Source organism: Panthera leo, chromosome F2, assembly GCF_018350215.1.
Source record: "Panthera leo isolate Ple1 chromosome F2, P.leo_Ple1_pat1.1, whole genome shotgun sequence".
NCBI lineage: Eukaryota > Metazoa > Chordata > Mammalia > Carnivora > Felidae > Panthera > Panthera leo.
This window is the reverse complement of record NC_056695.1, coordinates 5790696-5800630: the sequence shown is the minus strand read 5'-3', so window position 1 is coordinate 5800630 and position 9935 is coordinate 5790696. Positions and strand designations below refer to the sequence as shown.

The 9935-nt window shown below is 43.8% G+C and overlaps 1 long non-coding RNA gene across 1 annotated transcript; it reads right to left on the bottom strand.

The window, feature by feature from the left end:
- Positions 1-3579: 3579 nt before the first annotated feature.
- On the bottom strand, positions 3580-5531 carry LOC122210783. Its single transcript, XR_006198242.1, has 2 exons — positions 5371-5531; positions 3580-3873 (listed from the first exon to the last, which is right to left on the bottom strand). It is a non-coding gene; the product is annotated as an uncharacterized LOC122210783 (long non-coding RNA).
- Between the last annotated feature and the right edge of the window lie 4404 nt (positions 5532-9935).

Sequence of the window (9935 nt, the reverse complement as noted above, 5' to 3'; positions counted from 1 at the left end):
GCCATAAAAATAAACAAACGACAGCTACATGCCACAAAACTGATGAATCCTACAATCGTTATGTGGCAGAAGCTAGGCATAAATAATGGTAGGATATACCTATACATCAATTTGCAATTTTAGGGAAGCCAAATTTACACGGTCCATTTACCATGTAAATTATTACCATAAAAATGAATAGTGTATTGGTTAGCTATTGCTGCATAACAAATTATCTCCAAACGTAGCGCCTTAAAACAGTAAATATTTATTTATTTATTTATTTATTTATTTATATCTTTATTTGTTTTTGAGAGAGAGAGAGAGAGTGAGAGGAAGCAGGGGAAGGGCAGAGAGAAAGGGAGACAGAGAATCTGATGCAGATTCTGCACTGAGAGCAGAGAGTCCAATGCAGGGCTCAAGTAACAAGCAGTGAGATCATGACCTGAGCTGAAGTCAGACACTTAACCGACTGAACCACCCAGGTGCCCCCAGTAAACATTTTTTATCCCGTAGTCGCTACAGGTCAGGAATCCCCGTGCGTCCTAGCTGTGTGCCTCTCGCAGGCTCAAGCAAGATGTTACAGGGGCTGCTGTCATCTCAAGGCTGGACCGGGTCAGGATCTTCTTCCAAGTTCACTCATGTGGCCGTTGGCGGCCTCAGACGCTCAATGGCTGTTCACAGGAGATGCCAGTTCCTGGTCCCATGGACCTCTCCACAGGGCTTACGACAAGGCAGCTGATTTTCCCCAGCGCAAGGGCTAAGAGAGGGACAGGGAGGAGCAGAGGAGGAGAAAGAAGAAACAGAAACCGCAATGGAACTTAATCTCAAAATTGCCACCTCATTGTCTCTCCTGGATGCTACTGGTTTGTGGCAATTCAACAAGTCCAGCCCACGCTGAAGGGAAGAACACGGACGGAGGCTGCCTCCCACGGGCAGTTACTGCTGGAGGGAAGAGGGGTCTTGTGACCACAAAGTGAAAAAGAGACAGAGGAGGCTTCTGGGATGTTGGCAACGTTGCATTTCTTCATATATGTGAAATTGTATGTGTGGGTACAAAACACTCCTCAGTGGTTTCAGTGCCCCAGAATGAAAAAAGTAGGAAATAGTTATGTACAGAAAATACAATCCACATTATTGATTTAAATAACAAAAAAATATTTTAAACATCTTTGTACCTAAAACCATTATTCAATAAATTAAAAGGGGAAAATTGGCAACAAGAAATAACAGAATGGGGGCGCCCGGGGGTTCAGCCGGTTGACCCAACCTTCGGGTCAGGTCACGATATCAGGGCTCATGAGTTCAAGTCCTGCGTTGGGCTCTCTGCTGACAGCTCAGAGCCTGGAGCCTGCTCTGGATTCTGTGTCTCCCTCTCTCTCTGACCCACCCCACTCCTGCTCTGGGTCTCTCTCTCTCAAAAATAAATAAACAAAAAGAAGAAGAACACAACGATTCCACAATCATTCCAAAATTCCTTAATCTACATGGGTCTTCTATAAATCAATCACCAAAAAATACTAAAATGGAAAAAGTAGGCAAAGAGGAGAGCTTGAGCGGCTCAGTTAAGCATCTGACTCTTGATTGCGGCTCAGGTCATGATTTCACGATTTGTGGGATCGAGCCCCGCGTTGGGCTCTGTGTTGGCAGTGCAGAGCCTGCTTGGGATTCTCTCTCTCCAATTCTCTCTGCCCCTCTCCTGCTTGCGCCTTCTCTCTCTCTCTCTCAAAATAAATACATTTTTAAAAAAAGAAAAGAAAAATTGGCAAAGATCTAAGTAGCTCTTAGCAGAGAGTTCACCAAAAAATAAACATATAAATGTGTTCAATGTTACTATGAAAGGATGAAAATTGGAGCACCCGGGTGGCTCAGTTAAAAGTCCAACTCGATTTCAGCTCAGATCATGACCCACGGTTCACGGGATGAAGGCCCATGTGGGGCTCTATGCTGACGGGGAAGACCCTGCTTGGGATTCTCTCTCTCTCTCTCTCTCTCTCTCTCTCTCTCTGTCTCTCTCTCTCTCAAAATAAATAAACTTCTTTTAAAAAATTTTTTTCACATTTATTTTTGAGAAACAGAGAGAGAGAGAGAGATAGCATTGGCAGGGGAGGGGCACAGAGAGAGGGAGGCACAGAATCCGAAACAGGCTCCAGGCTCTGAGCTGATATAACACAGAGCCTGAGGTGGGACCCGAACCCACGAACTGTGAGATCATGACCTGAGCCGAAGTCAGACGCCCAATCCACTGAGACACCCAGGCACTCCATAAATAAATTTTTTTCTTAAAGGATAAAAGTTACAATAGAAACAAACCACGTTTGCTTCTTACATTAACAAATGGTGACGTTTTGAAAGACAGCTCGCACGCGTGCAGAGCCTGTGATGAATCAAAGCTCTCACACCCTCTATTAGGGCCATGTCGGTCAGTTGGATGATATGTCAGGATTTTTCAAATTCAAATTGCATGGCCCTATTCTTGAACATTACTTATTTTAAGATTTAAGTAAGTATAATTGTATTATATAGAAATTTGAAAATTACAGAATGAAAATTGATATCCCGTGATACCGTCATCATTACCTAACTCATCCAATACCATTCTTGTTCATTTCCTTGCAAGATTTTTTGAAGTGAGTGTTTGCCCATAGCTGTAATTACAGTGTATTTAGTTGTGAGTTTCAATTAGTAGTATGTGAAGTAAATTTTTTCATGTTGTCAGATATTTCCTTGTCACAAAATGCTCCTTAGAACAAAAATAGTATCGTTAATTTAATTATTGTTCCATTTTGAACATTTGTTTCCATCAATTTCACTCTTTCCCCTGTTGCATAAACATCCTGATATCATTTTCCCCTGTATTAGATGATTTCTGCAGAATTCCTGAAACGATGTAAGTTAATAGTGCCTTCTCCGTGCTTAATATAGCCAAATTAATTTCCAAAGGTTTATGTGATTTTATAAAGTCACCAAGGAAGCACAAGAGTGGATTCAAGTCCATTTTGACAACCATGGGTATTATTATTTAATATGGTCTTTTCCTAATTTAGTGATGCAAAAGAGCTCTTTTTACCTAGGCTTCTGACAAAGAGACTTTAAAAGAGGCAAACCTGAGTTAGCCATGCTGCCCACAGTTAACATTCCAGAACCAGCTTCAAATCGTCTGGCACAAGAACAACCAGAAAGAGAATATGCCGAAGTAGGTAAGAAGCGTCGTCTGATGAAATCATACAGTTAAAAAGAGTTGCTGTGGTTTATTAAATGAGATACAGTACGGGCTTTCAAACAAAGGAGAAACCCACCTCAGAATGAGGGAAACTAATGGGACCTGCCAACAGGAAAGCAATTAAAAATCACTTGGTGACCGAAGAAGCAAATCAACCAGAAACTACAGTGCAGAAATACATGAGTGTAGGACTGAAGTTGACTGGGACTAGCGAAGGCACTCATACCTGCACTGAGATCAATAATCCCTAATTAGATTAAAGACAACTATGTGTTAATGTCTTTTACACAATTAAAGGGAAGGAAAAGCACACTGGCAATTACCATGTGTTGCTCAAAATGAACCATTAATATCAATGAATCGAAGACAGAATTGGAGACCTTTAGTAACATTTTAATATCACTGTTGTATATTTTCAGTCAGCCCTAGGGTCCCACTGAGAAGTTACACCGCCAATTCTCAAATTTCTGAGTAACACTGGCCTCTGACACTACTGGGGCACCTCACTGACGATCACAGCTCCTTCGTCTTGACACCCACTGAGATTCGGACCTTTCCCTGAGCGAGGCTGCGGCTCTGTGCTCGCTCGACGTTGTTCACATCACGGCACACGCAGAAAACAATGTCCTTTGTTCAGCTCTCTGGGCAAATTCGATGATAAACATGAAACTCTGTTAAAAAAAAAAAAAAGTCTGCAATAAACATAGGGGTATGGATATGCTTTTGAATTAGTGTCAGTACCCAGGAATGGAGTTACTGGACCATATGGTAAATCCTATTTTTAGGTTCTTCAAAATCTTCAAAATAGAATTACTACGTTCAGTAACTCCACTACCGGGTATTTACTAATGCAAAAACATATACACACCCCAGGTTTATTGTGGCCAAGATATGGAAGCACCCCAGGTATTCATTGATAGATGAGTGGATAAAAAAGATGTGAGATATATATATATATATATATATATATATATATATATATATATATATATAATGGAATGTTATTCAGCCTTTAAAAAGATCTTGCCATTTGTGGCAACAAAGAGGGACCTACCAGATATCACATTAAGTGAAATAAGTCAAACAGAGAAATACAAATATATGATTTCACTTACGTGTGGAATCCAAAAAAAAAAAAAAAAACAAAACAAATGGACAAAGACAAACCCATAAATACAGAGAGCAAACTGATAGTTGCCAGAGGGGAGGGAAGGAGGGGGCTGGGCCAAATGGGCAAAGGGAATGGTGGATACAGGCTTCCAGTTACGGAATGAGTAAGTCATGAGAATGAAAGGTACAGCAGAGGGAACACAGTCAAGGGTATGGTAATAGGGTTGTATGGTGACAGATGGTGGCCACACTTGTGGTGAGCAGAGCATAACATGTTGAGCTGTTGAATCACTGTGTTCTACACCTGAAGCTAATGTAATACTGTGTGTCAACTATATATATAGTTAGATATCATATACATCATATATATCATATCAATACATATACATCATATACAATGATCAATACATATACAATCAATATACATAATCAATACATATACTTCATATACACTGATATGATATAATGATAGGAAAAAAATAAAACTTTCTAATACAATGTGTTCTAGTTCTTAATTCAATATTTGAACTTGATTTTACCAACAGATTTTAACTTGAAATAACCACATGCATAAGAGCTCTCACAAGAGCTTCTAACAATACTGTGTTCCCTTGGTAGTCATCATCAAGGGGAAACTTTCACAAGTTGATGACAAAAAACGTAAAATTATTTATACAACCTTTCAGTGGCTTACAACAGTTGAAATGACCTTTAAAGGACCTAATATCGTTTTCTTTTATCAAGAAACGTGATGTAGACTTTCTTCTGATAATAATGCTGATGGATTAGCTTTTGAAGGTGATAAAATAATTTACACCAGGTATTCCAAAAGCATAATAAAGACTAATCTGCATGAATCACCCGATTGCTGGAGACAGCACATCCCATAAATAGTTTGGATGTCACTAAAGGGGGGCTGTGGCTATAAATGAACAGAAATACCTCTGTGCATTCACGGCCAAATCTCTGTGGACGTACCCACCAGGAGTCTCGGCCAAGTTTTCTTCCTCCCACCCTGACTCATCACACCTTGTACCACACACCCCCCTCTTAGGTACCTGGAAGAAGGCTTTCCCAATAGCGGCCCCCTCGTCCATGTTCGCATAGGTGTCCTGGGCAGCTGCCTGCTGAAGTCCCCATCCAGGTGACAGAGCTTCTCACTGGCCACCCTCAGCACGTGATTGGAGACAATGAACATCAGACGTCATTCACCAGGTCACCATCTAACGACAGAACAGTTGATCATCAGGAGTGCCTGGCTGGCTCAGCTGGGTAAGTGTCCGACTCTGGCTCAGGTCATGATCTCAGGGTTCGTGAGCCGGAGCAGAGGCTGTCTGCTTCAGATCCTCTAGCCCCTCTCTGCCCCTCCCCAACTCGCACAGTCTCTCGCAAAAAATAAATAAACATTAAAAAAAAAAAAAAAAAGGTAGGATCGTTTCTCATCAGTCTCTGCTATATTTGGATCACCCTCCAGAGAGTGGTTGGGAATGTCTGAAAACACAGAGTGACCGATTCTCTGGTTAAACAGGGAGCCCATGCCAGCTCTGCCTGTATTAGCTGCGAGACGTTAGAGAAGCTGCCTCATCTGAGTCAATGCTGCTATCTGTATAAGGTAAGAAAACGGAATACAGCAGGGAGCTAGGAAGACGGCGTAGGGAGGGGCCAGAGTGGGGAAGGATATATTGGAAAATTAAATTCTGGTTTAAATTTCCAGCATGTAAGGAGCCATAGCTGCTGTATCTAGAGATCTATTCTAGGATTTATTCATTTTACAGATATTTATAGTATCAGGCAAAAAAACCCAAAACACATCTTGTCTTTGTGAGGACTTCAATTGGTACAGAGGACAACCCAAAAAGTAAGTAAGTGAATTATAGAGCGCAGTGTGAGCACAAAGGAAAATCAGCCAGTGAAGAGGTATAGCGCCCAGGGCCGGAAAGGGCCTGGATGGAAGGACAGAGATCCAGGAGATCCAGGAAGGCCCTACATGTAAATAACAACTGGGAGGGGCTCAGGGAACAAGTCACGTGGAAATCTGGGAAAGAAGATTCCAAGGAGAAGAATGGCAAGCAGGGCGGCTTTGCAGGGAGCTTGCCTGTGGGGGGGGGCAGGAGCGGGGTGGCTGATGGCGGCAGCCGGAAGGAACCACGGCAGCGGAAGGTGACGTCAGAGACAACAGGGCCTTCCCCGGAAGGCCTAGCGGAGCTTTTAAACTTAGGAGATCGGTTGAGAGCGCCAGGATGGCAGGTGCAGAGGGAGGAGAAAAGAGGACGGAAGACAGAACCGTGGGGCATTTTAATATAAGGAGTAGAGGAAACAGAAAGAGCAAGCAAGGGAGACAGAGAAGGGGCGAGAGCGGAACCACAGAGGGACGTCCTGGAAATGAAAACGGAAATGAAATATTCCAGTAAAGTGGGCTGATTCTTGAAATTCTGCTGCCCAATGAAGTAAAATGAGACTTGAGAATATTCGTTGCCCTTAGCATCATGGAGGTCATTTTTTTTATCATAAAAATAGCAATTTAAAGTGAGTTCAAGAAATAATGGCCTGAAAAAAAATGAGAGACAATGCATATAGACAGCCCCTTATGAAGAGAGCAAAGTGGGGGGACGGGGGGGGCGCGCCTGGGCGGCTCAGTTGTTTGAGCCTCCAACTCTTGATTTCAGCTCAGGTCATGACCTCACGGTGCACAGCGTAGAGCCTGCTTGGGATTCTCTCTCTCTGTGCCCCTCCTCTGCTCGTGCTCTCTCTCTCTCCCTCTCAAAAAATAAATAAGAGAGAGCAAAATGGAACAAAGAAAGGGTAACAGCCTGAGAGGCTGGTTCAAGAGATTTTTTTTTTTTTTTTTTAATGGGACGCGAATCATGCCTGGAAGTTGGTGGAAATGAGGAGGCGAAGACTGGTGTTCTAGGAGAGCGGGAGGGCTGGCCACTCGGGGGCCTGTGTAGACGGAAGAGTGGGATCTGGAGTGCAAGGGCAGGGGTGGTGTTGGTTAAGGACGGGGCTCTTCGCCCACAGAACAGCTAGAGAGGCCAGGCGAGCATGTGCAAATTCAGCAGGCAGCGGCAAGGTGGTGGTAGGAGCTTGGTGGACCTCTTACTCTTTTTCCCAGAGATAGGACAGAACCATTGCTGAGAGTGGGAACAGGAGGTCTGGCGGGGGAAGGCTAAAATACAAAAAAATCATGTGGCAGGTTACCAGACTAGGGGAATGGGGTAGGACTGTTGGGCAGCACCGACGGTCCATTGGACTCAAAGCGAGATCAATCAGCAGGTCAACACGATCTGGGACTTTGTATTTGTTGTGTTTGTGTTACATCCACATTCTACCGCATGGGTTCGGGTGTGAATAGAGAGAAAGTCACATTCCGCCGGGTTTGGGGTTTGCCGAGGGTGTGGTAAGAGATAAGGGAGGGGCGGGCCCCCGCCTGATTCTGTCAGTTGAGTCATGATCTCTCCGCTGATGAGATCCAGCCCCTCGCTGGGCTCTGTGCTGACAGTGTGGAGCCTGCTTGGGATTCTCTCTCTCTCCCTATCTACCCCTCCCTACCCTCTCAAAATAAATAAACATTAGAAGAAGAAGAAGGAGGAGGAGGAGGAGGAGGAGGAGGGAGGGAGGGGCAAGGGAGTCAGGGGTATAGGGAAGGAAGAAGCTATTATGGTGTTGGGCCACTAAATGTAATCTTGGTAAGGCAGGAAGTGAAAATATGGCGGGATGGATAGATTATAAATTCTAGTGGGGTCGCAGGACTCCTGGAGCCCAGATGCCGTAGACAGCGAGCGGAAGAGAGGAGGTGAAGGTCAGAAAGTGAACCATGTGAAATCGGGATTTGGTGAGGTTGTGTTTCTTAGTCGTGAATCTGTATAAGCCTGGGAACAAACTAGAGAGGAAACTCCTGAATCCTGAAGTTCAAGAATTAGGAGGCAGGAGTATTGGCAGTTTTTTCTTCCTAAGACTGCTGCACATTGATACATTTAATTCCTATCATTCCTCCGCCTGTGAAAAAAGTGGTACTGACCTAACTTTAGGTGCATATTAGGATCACCAGGGGAGCCTTTAAAAAATAAAGACGCTGGTACCACACTAGAAAGATTGAATTAGAATACTTGAGGTGAAGGACGTTTGTTTTAGAGTTTAAAAGAGAAGTATAAAATGCATTTAAAAGGCAAATGCATTCAGTCCAAGACTAGAAAAAGAGTGACAAAAAATCTCCTTCTACCCCAGTCTCCCACATTGCCCAACACATGATGTGAGTGCTGGGATGTTTTGGAATGAATTAATGAAGATTATAGGGCAGATTTGACGTTCTCCAGGACAGTGCTTCTCAAAGTTGAATGTGCATATGAGCCAGGCCGGGAAGGTGGGTTAACTTTTGACCTGTCCAAAGTTAGTAAGAACTTATCCATACCACGGAGCGGTACATCATGGTAATGAGCTTAACCCCAACCCTAACCCAGGACCTTCCAGGGTGAGGCTGCTTTCACTTCCCTCCCGTGTCACTTGGGTTTCCAACCAGCCCCAAATCCAATTTGGCCTCGAGTGTAACCCTGTCCCTGACCTCACCCCTCCCTAAACCGACCGCCCAGTTTCTCTGCCCCTCATACTCCTCCCTCCTTCCCCACCTCCCCTCTGCTTTGGGGCAGAGGTGCAGGAAAAAGAAAACCGTGATGGAACAGTTGTGGAATGACCCACAAAATCACTGCTCGCATCTGAGGAGCATCTGGGGGTCACACATAAAGCATGATGGACGGGGGAAGCCTGACCCTGAAAAATACCTTTCTGGTGGTGTCTTTGCCCCAAATGCATCACTTGAATGTAATCATAAGAAATCATCAGACTAAATTGAAATGAAAGCAACACCTGGCCTTCAAAAATGTCAAGGTCTCACACACACACACACACACACACACACACACACACACACACAAGGAAAATGTGAGGAACTGTTCTAGAATGAAGGAGAAATAAAATCAGGTAGTAGCTAAATGAAACATGAGATCCTAGGCTGAATCCCGTTCCTGAATAGAAAAGGTGATTGGGTCAGCTCAATATTTGTTTGTTTGTTTGTTTGTTTTTAATATATGAAATTTATTGTCAAATTGGTTTCCATACAACACCCAGTGCTCATCCCAAAAGGTGCCCTCCTCAATACCCATCACCCACCCTCCCCTCCCTCCCACCCCCCATCCACCCTCAGTTTGTTCTCAGTTTTTAAGAGTCTCTTATGCTTTGGTTCCCTCCCTCTCTAACCTCTTTGTTTTTCCTTCCCCTCCCCCATGGGTTTCTGTTAAGTTTCTCAGGATCCACATAAGAGTGAAACCATATGGTATCTGTCTTTCTCCCTATGGCTTATTTCACTTAGCATCACACTCTCCAGTTCCATCCACGTTGCTACAAAAGGCCAGATTTCGTTCTTTCTCATTGCCACGTAGTATTCCATTGTGTATATAAACCACAATTTCTTTATCCATTCATCAGTTGATGGACATTTAGGCTCTTTCCATCATTTGGCTATTGTTGAGAGTGCTGCTATAAACATTGGGGTACAAGTGCCCCTATGCATCAGCACTCCTGTATCCCTTGGGTAAATTCCTAGCAGTGCTATTGCTGGGTCATAGGGTAG